At 43.2% G+C, this 16,045-nt stretch overlaps 1 pseudogene; it reads left to right on the top strand.

Moving 5' to 3' along the window:
* The first annotated feature begins 5,650 nt into the window (after positions 1–5,650).
* LOC108541007 (heat shock factor-binding protein 1 pseudogene) lies at positions 5,651–8,150 on the top strand (annotated as a pseudogene).
* Positions 8,151–16,045: the final 7,895 nt, after the last annotated feature.

Below are 16,045 nucleotides of genomic sequence, written 5' to 3'. Positions count from 1 at the left end.
TTCCTTCCTTCCTTCCTTCCTTCCTTCCTTCCTTCCTTCCTTTCTTCCTTCTTTTCTTTTTTTCTTTCTTTCGAATAGAATCTTCTGTTAAGAAACTATTTCTTATTCAAGACCTATTTCTAGCATAGTGCCTGGCACAGAGTAGTTCCTTAATAATTATTAATTGAATTAAGATCATATGTATTAGTCAGATGGGTGGCTCAAGCCTGTAATCTCAGTGCTTTGGGATGCCAAGGTGGGAAGATTGCTTGAGGCCAAGAATTGGAGACCAGCTGGGCAATACAGTGAGACCCTGTCGCTAAAAATTGTATTTTTAGTTAGCCTGATTTGGTGGTGTGCATCTTTGGTCCAAGCTACTCAGGAGGCTGAGGTGGGAAGATCACTTAAGCCCAGGAGTTTGAGGTTGCAATGAGCTGTGATCATGTCACTGCACTCCAGCCTAAGAGACAGTGAGACCCTATTTCAAAAAAAAAAATTGTAATTTTAAAAAGATTGTATTTATTGAAGACCAACTTTATGTCAGGCACTGTGCTGCATGCTTTACAAATAGTATGTCACGTAAGCCTCATAAAAACACTTTAATAATTTTTATGATCTGAAAACTGGACCACCAAAAGGTAAAATAACCTGTTCCCTACTATTTAGATCTGTGGTTGCCCATAGCCCAGTAATTAACAACTTCAACAAAAGGAAGCACCAACTGAAAGTCAGGATAAAATACCTAGTCAAGGCCAGGCACGGTGGCTCATGCCTGTAATCCTAGCACTTTGGGAAGCCGAGGCAGGTGGATCACTTGAGGCCAGGAGTTCAAAACCAGCCTGGCCAATGTGGCAAAACCTGGTCTCTACTAAAAATACAAAAATTAGCTGGGCATGGTGGCATGCGCCTGTAATTTCAGCTACTTGGGAGGCTGAGGCAGGATAATCGCTTGAACCCAGGAGGCGGAGGTTGCAGCGAGCTGAGATCGTGCCACTGAACATCAGCCTGGGCGACAGAGTGAGACTCGGTCTCAAAAAAAGAAAAAGAGAGAGAAGACAAAGGAGCCCCCTGCAGTTCAAGGACCTGACCTGGAATCTGATCAATAGGACTGAGCTGTATGTATTGCATATGTGTACATATGTATGCACTGTGTGCGTGTGTGTGTGTGTGTGTGTGTGTGTGTGTGTATCTGGCTGGGGAGAGACTGGCTGTCTCTGGGCTAGACAATTCTTTTTTTTTACTTTTGAGACAGGCTCTTGCTCCAGGCTGGAATGCAGTGGCAAGATCAGGGCTCACTGCAGCTTTGAACTAGGGGGCTCAAGCAATCCTCCTGCCTCAGCTACCTGAGTAGCTAGGACTACAGGCACGCACCATCAAGCCTCAGCTACATTTTAAATTTTTTTTTAGAGGTGGGGTCTTGCTATGCTGCCCAGGCTAGTCTTGAACTCCTGGTCTCACGCAATTTTCAAACCTAGGCCTCTCAAAGTTTGGGGATTACAGGCATCAACCACTGCACCTGGCCCTGACTAGGCAATATTTAAGACATAGCAAAGAAAGCATACCTTTGTTATACAAACTAACCAATCCGGAGCCCTACCTCCTCCATCTGGCCCTTACACTCCAGGATGTGGTATAATATTCCTTTGCCTTAATCATCTCAGGCCCAGGTGCCAGGCAAACTAGAGACCACCCCTATAGCCTAGAGCCTGTGGAAATTATTCAAAGTAGCCAGTTGGACACTGTTTACCCTATCCACCTTGACTTTCTTTCAGGGATGCCCTGATTAAAACTCTGGCCTAAACCCTCTGCTCACTCCTGTCTTTTGCCTCCCGCCCACTCTGGTGTCTTTTCCACGTGGACCTGGATGGAGTGGCATGCCTCCTGTCTCTAGAGCCTGTGAATATAATAAACTTTATTTTCCTCAGCCTCTCCTGTGTGTCTTCTTGTGGCCACACTGACTGACCATCTTATAAAAGAATATAATCTCTGGGCACAGAGGCTCATGCCTGTATCCTAGCACTTTGGGAGGCCGAGGTGGGTGGATCACCTGAGGTCAGGAGTTCAAGACCAGCCTGACCAACAAGGTGAAACCCCGTCTCTACTAAAAATACAAAACTTAGCTGGGCGTGGTGGCAGGCACTTGTATTACCAGCTACTTGGGAGGCTAAGACAGGAGAATTGCTTGAACCCGGGAGGCAGAGGATGCATTGAGCCAAGATTGCACCACTGCACTCCAGCCTGGAGCGAGCTGGAGTGAGATGGAGCGAGACTCCATCTCAAAACAGAATATAATCCAGGAGGTAGGTATACATGGAATGGAGATTGTCCTGAAGTCATGGGGAAGAGTCTACCAAATGCCAGATGCAGGTGAGGAGCAACCCATAGGCTTAAAGGAAAACAAGCTGAAATCATGAAGTCTGGTCTTTTGTTAGAAGTGTGGCTGTTAATAGGCTGGGTGAGGTGGGTCACATCTGTAATCTCAGCACTTTGGGAGGCCAAGGCAGGAGGATTGCTTGAGCTCAGGAATTCAAGACCAGCCTGGGCAACATGGCAAGATCCCATCTCTACAAAAAAATTTTTAAAAATTAGCTGGACATAGTGGTTCATGCCTGTAGTCCCAGCTCCCCAAGAGGCTGAGGTGGGAGGATTGCTTCAGTCCAGGAGGTCAAGGATGCAGTGAGCCAAGATCATGCCACTACACTCAAATTTAAAAATGTGACTGTTAAAATTCAATTGGCCGGGCACAGTGGCCCACACCTGTAATTCCAGCACTTTGGGAGGCCAAGGCAGGCAGATTGCTTGAGCCCAAGGGTTTGAGACCAGGCTGGGCAGCACAGTGAGGTCTCATTTCTTAACAAAAAAAGAAAAGAAGAAAAGAAAACAAACAAACAAACAAAACATAAAAGACCATATGAACTTTATACAAAACAGAGAAAGATGTTGCTATGGTTTGGATGTTTGTTGCCTCCAAACCTCATGTTGAAACTTGGTCCCCAATGTTGGAGGCAGGGCCTAATGGGAGGTGTTTGGGTCATGGCGATGGATCTGTCAGAAATAAATGATGCTCTCCCTCCAGGTGAGTGAGCTCTCGTTCTGTATTAGCTCCCACAGGGCTGGTTGTTAAAAAGAGCCTGGTGCCTCCCTAGCAGAAGCAGCCTGCAGCCCTCCCCAGACACAGATGCCCCATTTGAAGTTTCTAGCCAATTGAATGATAAGCCAAATAAACCTTTTTAAAATAAATTACCCAATCTCAGGTATTTCTTTACAGCAACACTAAAGGGACTAAGACAGATGTTAACAGCAGTATCAATTTTTTGGTGACCAAGAAATAATATGTTAAACATTTTTCCACCCTCACATGACAGTTTACTTATTATATATGATATTTAGCTATATGTATCTACATTTCAGGGAATTGGCTAAGGAAGATCTAATTTTTACAAATTAAAATGATGTAAAATAAGTTTCTTGTTAATATTTCTGTACCATATAGTCTGGTTTTCAGAAACGAATTACTGGAATTAAGCTGGAAATGCCTGTCTATGCACAAAATCATCAACAAGACTAAATTAGCATTCTTATCCTTACAAAGAAATTCTCTCGGGTGGGTGTGGTGGCTCAGGCCTGTAATCCCAACACTTTGGGAGGCCAAGGCAGGCAGATCACGAGGCTAGGAGTTCAAGACCAGCCTGGTCAACATAGTGAAACCCCATCCCTCCTAAAAATACAAAAATTAGCTGGGCATAGTGGCATGCACCTGTTGTCCCAGCTACTTGGGACCCTGAGGCAGGAGAATTGCTTGAACCCAGGCGTCGGAGGTTGCAGTGACCCCAGATCGCGCCACTGAACTCCAGCCTGGGCGACAGAGTGAGACTCCATCTCAAAAAAAAAATTTATCTCACTTGGGTCCTCCTTTGACTTCACCCTTCTGGGTGATGGAGACTTCAGGAACAATGACTTGCCACTCAGAGTGCAGAGCCCCTTCTAGGCCACATTCTGAATTCCTGGAACCTTGGAATTCCCGGAACCTTGGAATTCCCTTCAGCCAGGAAGAAGAGCAGAGGCAAAAGGAGTTTGTCAGCAGGTCAGCCCCCTTTTGTTTTGTTTTGGTTTTTTGAGACAGAGTCTCACTCTGTCACCTAGGCTGGAGTACAATGGTGCAATCTTGGCTCACTGTAACCTCCACCTCCCAGATTCAAGTCATTCTACTGCCTCAGCCTCCCAAGTAGCTGGGATTACAGACACGTGCCACCATGCCCGGCTAATTTTTTTGTTTGTTCTTTTAATAGAGATGGGGTTTCACCATGTTGGCCAGGCTGGTCTCAAACTCCTGGGCTCAGGTGATCCACCTGCCTCAGCCTCCCAAAGTGCTGGGATTTCACACATGAGCCACTGTGCCCAGAAAGATCAGCCCCCTTTTAAGGAGCTTTCCAATAAATCCCTACCCTGTTTACATCTTCTGTTTACATCTCATGTGCTAGAACTCTATTGGATGATAACCCTACCTGTAAAAGAGGCTGGAAATATAGCTGAGAACATTGCCACAACCAAAAAATAAAAGGGTTTCTACACTTAAGAAAGAAAGGGAACCTGAAGTTCCTGGCACAGATGGAGTTACCTGGGAGAGGAACTATCATCTTTTCCCAAATCAGCATTCACTGTGTTTTGGTTTTTTGCCTGTTTAGCTAACAAGTTCAATAGCATGTCCAATCGCTATTAGCAGGGGGAAATACCAGAAGAGTATCTGAATATCTTGCCTATCCCTTTGTCAGAAAATTGTTAATGCTTCCAATCTACCTGAGACAGAAAGCTCCGTCCCTCAACACCTTGTGAAGGTTTCTATGTTCTGACTCCAGAAGCATCTGAAATAATAAACAATGGACTATTCTGGCTGGGCGTGGTGGCTCACACCTGTAATCCCAGCACTTTGGGAGGCCGAGGTGGGTGGATCACCTGAGGTCAGGAGTTCAAGGCCAGCCTGGTCAACATGGTGAAACCCCATCTCTATTAAAAATACAAAAATTAGCCGGGCCTGGTGGGGCGTGCCCATAATCCCAGCTACTTGGGAGGCTGAGGCATGAGAATCACTTGAACCCAGGAGGTGGAGGTTGCAGTGAGTTGAGATCATGCCACTGCACTCCAGCCTGGGAGACAGAGCAACATTGTCTTACAAAAATAAATTAATAATAATGATAATAAAGAATTGACTGTTTAATCTTAAAATCACACTGTATGTGACTATCTATACATATTCCACGAAACTTTGCTTACAGATGAAGAACAAAAATACATATTCCACTGCCATCCCAAATTATGCTTGACAACTTTTGTTGCTGTTTTTTTTGTTTTATTTTGTTATTTTTTTTGAGATGGAGTCTCACTCTGTCACCCAGGCTGGAGGGCAGTGGCGCGATCTCGGCTCTCTGCAAGCTCCGCCTCCTGGGTTCAAGTGATTCTCCCACCTCAGCCTCCCCAGTAGCTGGGACAACAGGCACCTGCCACCACACGCAGCTAATCTTTTTTTGTATTTTTGGTAGAGACAGGTTTCACCATGTTAGCCAGGATGGTCTCGATCTGCTGACCTCATGATCTGCCTGCCTCGACCTCCCAAAGTGCTGGGATTACAGGGATGAGCCACCTTGCCTGGCTACTTCACAGCTTTTGATCTAAGATGACAGAAGCAAAAGAGAACAAGAAGGGAGTGGTCAGCAGGTGTGAGCACACAATAAATTCTGGGGTCACAGAAAACACAAGCACAGCCAAATACTGCAGTGGAAAAGTAAGGGAGATCAGCCAGACAGAACTCCTAAGAGTTTCCAGGTTCTGAATGAACATGTCTAAAGTGGCCTGCAACCTTGATGACAGGAGTTCAAAGCCAGCTTGGGGAACATAGCTAAGATTCTGTCTCTTTGGGGGGGGAAAAAAAACCCTTTCAGCAGAATTTATCTATTTATTTACGTATTTATTTAGAGATGGAGTCTTGCACTGTCACCCAGGCTGGAGTGCAGTGGCACAATCTTGACTCACTGCAACCTCCGCCTCCCAGGTTCAAGCAATTCTCCTGCCTCAGCCTCCTGAGTAGCTGGGATTATAGGTGCCTTCCACCACACCCGGCTAATTTTTGTATTTTTAGTAGAGACAGGGCTTTACCATGTTGGCCAGGCTGGTCTCAAACTCCTGATCTCAGGTGATCCACCTGCCTCGGCCTCCTAAAGTGCTGGGATTACAGGCGTGAGCCACCTCGCCTGGACAGAATTTATTTTCAAAAAGAAAACAATTAAAAATAAACAAGCAAATAAAATTAAGTGGCCTGGAAGAAAAAAAAATAGATCAAAAGAGAGGGAAGTAAGTACAATTCTGACCATGGAAAAGCTACCCCAGTCAGTGTCCCACAACCTGCCGCTTCCGTCTCCTCATATCCCTGTATCTATGCATATGGGCACTACTACTTTTCTTACAGGGGTTAAATAAAGAAAACGCCCCTAGAAATTTTTTTAAAAATAATTGAACTGGGTATGGTGGCTCACAGTTGTAATCCCACGACTTTGGGAGGCCAAGGTGGGAGGATCACTTGAGTCCAGGAGTTTGAGAGCAGCCTAGGCAACAAAGGAAAACCCTGTCTCTACTTCAAAAAAAAAAAAAAAAAATTAGCAGGGCATGATGGTGCACACCTGTAGTACCAGTTACTCAGCAGGCTCAGGTGGGAGGACCACTTGAGCCCGGGAAGTTGAGACTGCAGAGAGCCTATGATCGTGCCACTGCACTACAGCCTGGGTGACAGTGTGAGAGATCCTGTCTCAAAGAGTAATAATAATAATTAGACCAGGCGTGATGGCTCATGTCTGTAATCGCAGCACTTTGGGAGGCTGAGGCAGGTGGATCACAAGGTCAGGAGTTCAAGACCAGCCTGGTCAAGATGGTGAAACCCCATCTCTACTAAAAATACGAAAAATTAGCTGGACATGGTGGCGGGTGCCTGTAATCCCAGCTACTCAGGAGGCAGAGGCAGAATTGCTTGAACCCGGGAGGCAGAGGTGGCACTGAGCCAAGATCATGCCACTGCACTCCAGTCTGGGCAACACAGTGAGCCTCCGTCTCAAAAATAAATAAATATTAATAATAATTGTAAAAATTACCCACAGGGGAAGGGCACAGTGGCTCATGCCTATAATCCCAGAACTTTGGGAGACCAAGGCAGGAGGATTGCTTGAGGTCAGGAGTTCAAAACCAACCTTTTTAAAAAGTTTAGCTGGGTTTAGTGGCCTGAGCCTGTTGTCCTAGCTACTCAGGAAGCTGAAGAGAGAAAATTGCTTGAGACCAGGAGTTTGGAGGCTGCAGTGAGCTATGAATGTGCCACTGTACTCCAGCTTGGGTGACAGAATGAGATCTTGTCTCTAAAAAACAAAATAGATTACTTAGAGGGAATAAGACCTCTAGGATGGGAAGAGGCCACAGAGTAAAGTCCTCCCCATTCTGGTATTTGGACATTCCATGTCCCCATATTAAAGGCTGCTCCTGCAAAAAGTAAAGTCTGCCTAACCAAAAAATCTTATCCATATACACAGAGTCTATTGGGAAACAACCTAGAGAAAACTCATGCTGGCTACTTAGAAAAATCAAATTAAGCTGTGCTACATTGTCTAATCAAACTCACTAGAAGGATCATGCAACGTGCATTACATAGGAACATAACCCAAAAATGCCAACATAGAGATCACTGTGAAATTCCTGAACTTGGCCAATACCCTATAAATTTAAGAAGATGGATATTCTTCTCACTAGCAAGTCTATACTTGTTCCTGAAATAAATTAATAGTCCCCTCATTTACGTATCTCCTCCCATTTTACACAAAGAACTTAAGGTCCCAGAATAGGTTAAAAAATGTTTTACAATCACTACCAAGCTGGGCACCAGGGATATAGCTGAGACTGACCCCAAGACTGAGCAGGAACTCACCTCAGTGGTGCAGACACTCCTGCAGCAGATCCAAGATAAATTTCAGACCATGTCTGGCCAGATCATTGGGAGAATTGATGATATGAGTAGTTGCATTGATGATCTGAAGAAGAACATTGCAGATCTCATGACACAGGCTGGGGTGGAAGAACTGGAAGGTGAAAACAAGATACCTACCACACAAGAGGTGAAGGTTGCTAATAATTTATACTGAAATCTGGAACACCATTTTTCCAAGCCAAGAGAAGATTGAATGGCTTTTTGCAGCTAACTACTATGTGTAGACAGGTTTTATATTATAAAAGTGTGCATTTTATCACATACTATATAGTTAGTCTATAGAGTGATTTACCCCCCAGTTTCTTAAACATGGTATCTTCACATCTTGGACCTTGGTCAATTGTGCTATTAATTATTAAACATTAAAACTTTGCCGGTTCCTGCAAAAAAAAAAAAAAGTTTTATTCCCAAATTCCTATTCTTCTTTTACCCAACTGGAGGCCACACTCAGGTGCTTGGGTTGAGTCTTGTCCTTTCTTCAACAGCTTGCATCAACCTCCATCAAGACTGGGGTTGGAATAACTTAAGCGTCTGCTAAGCTAGACTGCTTCAACCCCAGTGTCTCGTGTGTTTCAGCCCTTCAACCAGTGAGTTTAGAAATTCTTAAAGAAATCTTCAGAACAAAATATAAGCATTATAGTGCTTACATCTCAGCACCCACACATCCCTAACAGCATTTTTCAAGTCAAAGCATATACTACATCTATTACAACCTAAATCCACATCATCATTGCCAGCCGTAGATTATACCAGATAGAGTATTAATATTATTGAGTTGAAGAATGTAGATTGTGAAAAATAGTAAAAGCATTATTATTGATAAATAAGCATGGGCTCTTTGGAGAAATACTTTGTCTCAGCCAACCAAGTGCAGCCTAGAACCAAAACACACCAAAGGACCTACTTTGGCTCTTTCTCCCTAAGCATTTGAGTCTCAGACTTTTCCAATTCAGAGGGAAAAGCCCATCCAACAAAAAACAGCAGCAACAAAAGCTTACCCCACAAAAGTTCTGTTCTGAAAGACAGAAGAGGAGGGCTGGAATTTTCTAAATAATTCCCAGAGACTGGCTTCTTCCTCCTCGGGCCTGGGGAAAAGCAGGGCCAGCTTACTTCCCCAGCTGTTAGAAGAGAAGAAATTCACACAATGCCAAAGAGCCCACCCAAAAGATGATAAAAATCAAAGTAGTAGCTACCTGGAGGAATGGGTAACTGAAAAGGGGCTCTGGAAAACTTTTCAGTATCGTGAACAGATTGTCTATTTTGATCTGAGTAGTGATTACATGTAGGTATACACAGGCAAAAATTCATCAACCCGTTCACTTAAGATTTGTACATATCACTGCATGTAAATTATACTGCAAGAAAAAAAAAAGGAAAAACATTCTCACACACATGCAAAAAAAAACTTTTTTCCCAATAAGAAACACCCCAGCCTTTCCCCAGTTTTCTGGATTACTAGAAGTGATTGATTTCAAAGAGAGAATAAAGGGGCAGCCCAAAAGAGGAAGACTAGGATCTCCAAGCTGACTTGTCCCCATCTCCATGAAATCTCATGGAAGGAAAAGCATCTCAAGGAAAGAGAGGCAAAGAGATTATCAGGGTTCTTCCAAGAGGAAACAATCCTGCACTCTCACCCTCGCAACTTGGGTCTCATGAAAGAGAATGCATTCAGAAAGTCATCACGTTAAGGTGCATTGTGACTTTAAATCCCTTTCGTTAAAAACAATGTGTACTCCTCTAGGGAAACCTGGCCCAATATACCTGAGAATTCCAGAAGAGCCGTTCTAGCCTCTGAGCAATCCCTGCCTGAAAGCACAGTTGCACAATCGCAGTTCAATGAATCTGAGCCACAGATTCATCCTCAGGGATGTGCCAAATGACTTTCATTTTACAAGGGTTCTTATATTATTTAAATTGAGGAAATAATCATTTGAAGGCATCAGTTAAAATTAAAAAAAAAAGAAAAGAGCACAAGACAAAATATATATACGAAATATTTTTAAATCTTAAGGCACTGCCATACCCGCATACCCCATGCATGGGCAGGATGGTGGTATCTTCTTCTCCAGCCTGCCCTTCGCCTCCTCACACACAAACCACCACCGCCACTCAGACAGGTGAATTGTTCTGTGTTCCTTGACTGGGAAGAAGGATGTGTCAGCAGATAACAAACTTTAAGGCAGTTTATTCTTGAATTGGGATTTTAAAACTTAGGTCAGGCAGTTGGGATGTGTGAGCAGAAAAAAAATTAAAATAAAAAACGAAAAAATAAAGACAACATAGGTGGTTTAGAGGTCAAAAAGAAGCCATAATACATACAGTATATTGAGGAAAACACATGAGTAAAAGGGAAATGTCCCAGTCTTACCCCATCTCTCTCCAGTCTTCAACCTCTGGACTAGAAAAGAGTCCTCAGCCTTGAGGAAGAGTTTATCTTACTTCAGTGGAAACAGAGAAGTAGTAATAGAGAGTCTAATGGGTCCCAAAAAGAGGAAACTTGCCTCCAGCTCTTGGGCTGTGTAATTGACATAACTAATTCCATCTTAGAAAAGGACTCCATTTTGGTTGGGTATGGTGGTTCATGCCTGTAATCCCAGCACTTTGGGAGGCCGAGGTGGGTGGATCATGAGGTCAAGGGTTCAAGACCAGCCTGGCCAAGATGGCAAAACCCCATCTCTACTAAAAATACAAAAATTAGCCAGGCGTGGTGGCAGGCACCTGTAATCCCAGCTACTCAGGAGGCAGGAGAATCACTTGAACCCTGGGGGACAGAGGTTGCAGTGAGCTGAGATTGCACCACTGCACTCACTGGGCAACAAAGTGAGACTCCGTCTCAAAGAAAAAGAAAAAAAACTCCATTTTATATTTCATAGAGCACTTTGCCAACAAGGATAAGATGCTTTGTTTAACAAACAAATAAAAAAAAAAAAAGAAAAGACTGCTGGCAACCAGATAAGGATGTAAACAAGCGTACTCTTCCATTATCGGTTCTTGCCAGAGGACTCTGACTGTAAAGGATTAGGCCTTCTGCAACTCAAAAACAGCTCTCTTTACTGACACCATCTTGCAGTCACTTGTGATAAGAATTTGGCACCAGCCACTGAAGGCTCTGCCACCTCAAAAACTCTTCTTGCAAGACCAAAGGGACGCCAGGGCAAGACCAGAACTCTTGTCTTCTTAGCTCCCACTGGACTGGTTCCTTAATCCTTTCTCCTGTCTCTTTTTCCTCCTGATGTTAAATATTACTTTGTTTGTTGTGGAATGTTTAACCTAAAACATTTCTATATTGATGAAATATACTATTATGTATGGTTTGCAATATTGACTGACTTGTGGAGTGGCTTGAACCTGTGTGCCCATGGCTCTGACTACAGAGTGAACAGGAAGTACTAAGAACTGCCTCCTTGGGAACTCCATGTAGCTCGTGGACTAGAATAACATTAATAAAAGCCTGACATTGTGGAAAGACATACACATGCATGGACCTGTTTATCTCTAATCTTGCACTGCTCACCACTGGCTGAGGTCTAAGATGGAGTCAAAACCCCTAGATAAGCCGGTAGTCTCTGGAAGAAATAAAAACCTGGCCCCATTGCTCAGGCAGACGCTCTGGAGAGAAATGACTGCATGGGGTGCCTGGGCAGATGGTACCAGACACAGTGGCAGAAGTTTCTCTGTGCCCTGAACAGCACGAGAGCAGGGTAATTTCCATGCCCTCCCCAGCCCCAGAGAAGCACAAAGCAGTACAGAGTGATGAAAATAAAGGGCCTGTGAAAATGGGAATGTGGATCATCTAGGCAAGTGCATGGTTTATCATCTAGGGACCAGACAGGATGACAGCTATTCCAAGGGATGCCAGTGTCAGCAGATGACATCAAGGACCACACTGACCTTCTGCCTCCCCCTTAACGACCCAGCGGTTACTGCTAGCCCACAGGGCACTCTTACGGAAATTAGAAAAAGGCATCTGTAAAGTATGTACTGCCTAGAGAATGAAGTTCAGATGAAATGTTAGCCCCCTAGGCTCTCTGCCCCACCTCTACCTCTAAGCTATATGGCATAATACTTGAGAAATAGATCTCAAGGCCAGGCACAGTGGCTGACACAGGTAACCCCCACACTTTGGGAGGCCAAGGCAAAGCAACATAAGGAGATCTAATCTCTACAGAAAAAAAAAAATTAGCCAGGCATGGTGGTGCATGCCTGTGGTCCCAGCTACTTTGGAGGTTGAAGTGGGAGGCTCGCTTTGGCCTGGGAGGTTGAGGCTGCAGTGAGCCATGACTGTGCCACTGCCCTCCAGCCTGGGTGACAAAGCCAGACCCCGTCTTTAAAAGAAAAAAAAAACAGAAAATAGACCTCAGGTGGTCTGACCTTTAGACCCGTTTCACACAACCTCCAAACCTGGCTGAACAGCGAAGATTAGCTCATCTCAGGGAATTTAGCTGAAAATCTCAAGCAAACTTAATGTGTAGTAAGATAAAATAATAGTATTCAAAAAACAAAGCTACAATTAAGGAAATATAACAATATCCACAAGATACTCAAGTTTGTTTTATTATAATATTAATTTGATGCTTAGTTTTTATCACAAAATTCTATTTCACACCATTAATTCTTGATAATTTATTCTATGTAGACACAGAGGGGAAAGGGAACCTGGGAGGAAATACAAGCTAACCAGTTAATAACTAGGGGTGCAGACTCTAAGCCAGAACAACCACAGGGAAGAAACATCTCATCCAAATTCTGAGCTTTATAAAAGAGAAAACTGGGAGCAAGAGAAAATTATGTTTGCATAGGATTTAGGAATCTTTAAATCATTTTCACATACCTTTGTTGATTCCTGAAATATCTCTGCTTCCATGAAGCAGAAATTATTACCCTCTGTTTAGGAGAATGGAATATAAAACAGCAACTCATAGGGAAAAAAAAAATGGGATAAAGAAGTGAAGAAAGGGGAAGCACGAGATATAAAAGTTTTATTTTTAAACACAGCTGTCCATTGATATGGGAAAAATGTGGGAGGGGATTCTGAATGATTTTTTATACCCTTCCCTTCTTTATATTTCTCTACAGATTTTTTTTTTTTTGAGACAGAGTCTCACTCTGATGTCCAGGCTGGAGTGCAGTGGTATGATGTCGGCTCACTGCAACCTCTGCCTCCCAGGTTCAAGCAATTCTCCTGCTTCAGCTTTCCTAGTAGCTGGGATTACAGGCACCCACTACCATGCCTGGCTAATTTTTTCATTGTTAGTAGAGACAAAGGTTCAACATGTTGGCCAGGCTGGTCTGGAATTCCTGACCTCAAGTGATCTGCCCACCTCGGCTTCTCAAAGTGCTGGAGTTAAGGCGTGAGCCATTGCACCCAGCCTTTTTCTACAGATTTTTTAATATGTAAAAATTTCTTTTATTATAAGGATGAGGAAAAGACAAAATTAGCAAGAACTTAATTTATAATTACTACTTATTTATTCCTAAAATCTAATTACTACATATTACAATAATGTAAATCTTTGCAAAGCAAAAAGCTTGGAAGGAAAATGCACTAAAGTAACTTCAAAGGGATGAATGTAAATTCTTTTTCTGTCTTCTGCTTGCCTATGGTTTCTAAGCTTTCTATAATATAGGTGTAATTATTCATTGAAAAGGTGCTTTGTTTTAGAAGGAAAATTCCTAAAAGAATTTCTGAAGTATACAAATAACAATGTATATTTATTTACCCTAGCAAAATTGTCAAAATACGAATTTCTTTTGTACTATTGAGAGGTTAAAAAACTGGATAAGGATACATACATATGCACTTTTTTCTTTTTTCAAGAAAATAAAAGTAAATGACCTAAATTACACACTTGTGGAGAACATCAGAACTGAGTCACAATCTGAGTTATGAGGTAACCTGATCCTTTCTAGCCCAAACTCCCACTCTGTGAAGCCCTTTTCATCTCAGAATCTCCGTTTCCTTGTCGTAAAACCTGCCTTGCCTTTCTTTATGAGGAAACTGAGGCTTGTAGGAAGTTCAGCAACCTACTGAATTATCACAGTTAAATCTCCAGACAACAAAAAGAACTCAGATGGCTTGACTCTAACACCCAGACAGGCTGTTCCTAATGTCCCACAGAGCCTCCAAACCTGGTAGAACAGTTAATAATGATACTCTATCTTTTGACATTCTGGGATCTTGTCTTTCAAAATGCAGATCGTACCCTAAAATCAAAATAATAATACCTCTTGGAAATACCGATTCATAGTACCATCAAAAAAGCAGTTTTCACAAGATTGATAACATGGAGAAGCATTACCTTTCAAGTGTGAAACACAGGAATGCAATGGAAGCTTTCATCGCAAATGATCTAAAAAAAAAAAAATTGGGCCGGGCGCGGTGGCTCAAGCCTGTAATCCCAGCACTTTGGGAGGCCGAGACGGGCGAATCACGAGGTCAGGAGTTCGAGACCATCCTGGCTAACACGGTGAAACCCCGTCTCTACTAAAAAATACAAAAGCTAGCCGGGCGAGGTGGCTGGCGCCTGTAGTCCCAGCTACTCGGGAGGCTGAGGCAGGAGAATGGCGGGAACCCGGGAGGCGGAGCTTGCAGTGAGCTGAGATCCGGCCACTGCACTCCAGGCCGGGCGACAGAGCGAGACTCCTTCTCAAAAAAAAAAAAAAATTGAGACAACATATGCTTCATTTTTGTGTATATCAGCTAAACTCTGTCTGCCCTCTATATTTGACCATGATATCTAAAGCAAAGCAACATCAGATCTTGCATATAACCCTCACCTCTTAAAGCCTTAGAAGCCTGTGTGAAGTGGTTCACACCCTGTAATACTAGCACTTCAGGAGTCCAAGGCAGGAGAAGAGCTTGAGCCCAGGAGTTCAAAACTTCAACGAGCTGTGATCGCACCACTGCACTCCAGCCTGGGTGACAGAGATGCTGCCTCAAAAGAAATACTCTGCAAATAAGTGATCTTTAAACACACGAGTTAAGCCACCATAGTGATTTACAAACCAAGAAATCCTAGATTTCTTTTGTTAAACTTTAGTGAAACAGAGGCCCTTTTAAACTTCTCAAGCTGGGCCAGTCATGGTGGCTCATGCCTATAATCCCAACATTTTGGGAGGCCAAGGCAGGAGGATCACTTGAACCCAAAAGTTCGAGGTTACGTTGAGCTATGATTGTGCCACTGCACTCCAGTCTGGGTGATAGAGTGAGACCCTATCTCAAAAAATAAGAAAAATTAAAATAAAATGCTTTAAAATAACCTTCTCAAGTCAAGTAACCCCCATCTCTTCCTGTGGCAATGGCCATTTCTTTCAACTAAAATATTCAGCTGTGATTGCTTTGGCTATTCAGGCTATTTTTTAGTTCCATACAAATTTTAGGATTGTTTTTTCTAGTACTGTGAAAAATGACATTTGGGCTGGGTGCGGTGGCTCATGCCTGTAATTCCAGCACTTTGGGAGGCCAAGGTGGACGGATCACTTAAGCCCAGGAGTTCAAGACCAGCCTGGGGAACATGGCAAAACCTGTCTCTACAAAAAATTTAAAATTAGTCAGGTGGTTGGGCGCAGTCACTCACACCTGTAATCCCACCACTTTGGGAGACTGAGGCAGGCCGATCACTTGAGCTTGGGAGTTTGAGACCAGCCTGGGCAACATGGCACAACTCTGTCTCTACCAAAAAAAAAAAAAAAAGCAAAAATTTCCTGGGCGTGGTAGTGCATACTTGTCATCCCAGTTACTTGGGAGGCTCAGATGGGAGAATCGCTTGAGCTTGGGAGGTGGAGGCTACAGTGAGCCGTGATTGTGCTGTGGCACTCCAGGCTAGGCAACAGAGTGAGATACTGTCTCAAAAGAAAAATAAAAAATTTAAGTTTAAACTTAAGTAAAAGAAAACATAAATAATAAAATTACTGTAAACATAGGTAAAGTTATTAGGTAACAGTTTCCATGGGAAACCTATAATGCTTAGCTTTTAAAAGGCTTACTTAGGCTATTTATATCACCACAATTAAAAAGACTTTCCAGATGAGCAGCTGTGAGTTGTAACA

The sequence above is a fragment of the Rhinopithecus bieti genome, unplaced genomic scaffold (assembly GCF_001698545.2).
Source record: "Rhinopithecus bieti isolate Rb0 unplaced genomic scaffold, ASM169854v2 scaffold_19840, whole genome shotgun sequence".
NCBI classification, from domain to species: Eukaryota; Metazoa; Chordata; class Mammalia; order Primates; family Cercopithecidae; genus Rhinopithecus; species Rhinopithecus bieti.
Note: the sequence above shows the minus strand (reverse complement) of the source record. Positions and strands in the feature narration are given on the sequence as shown.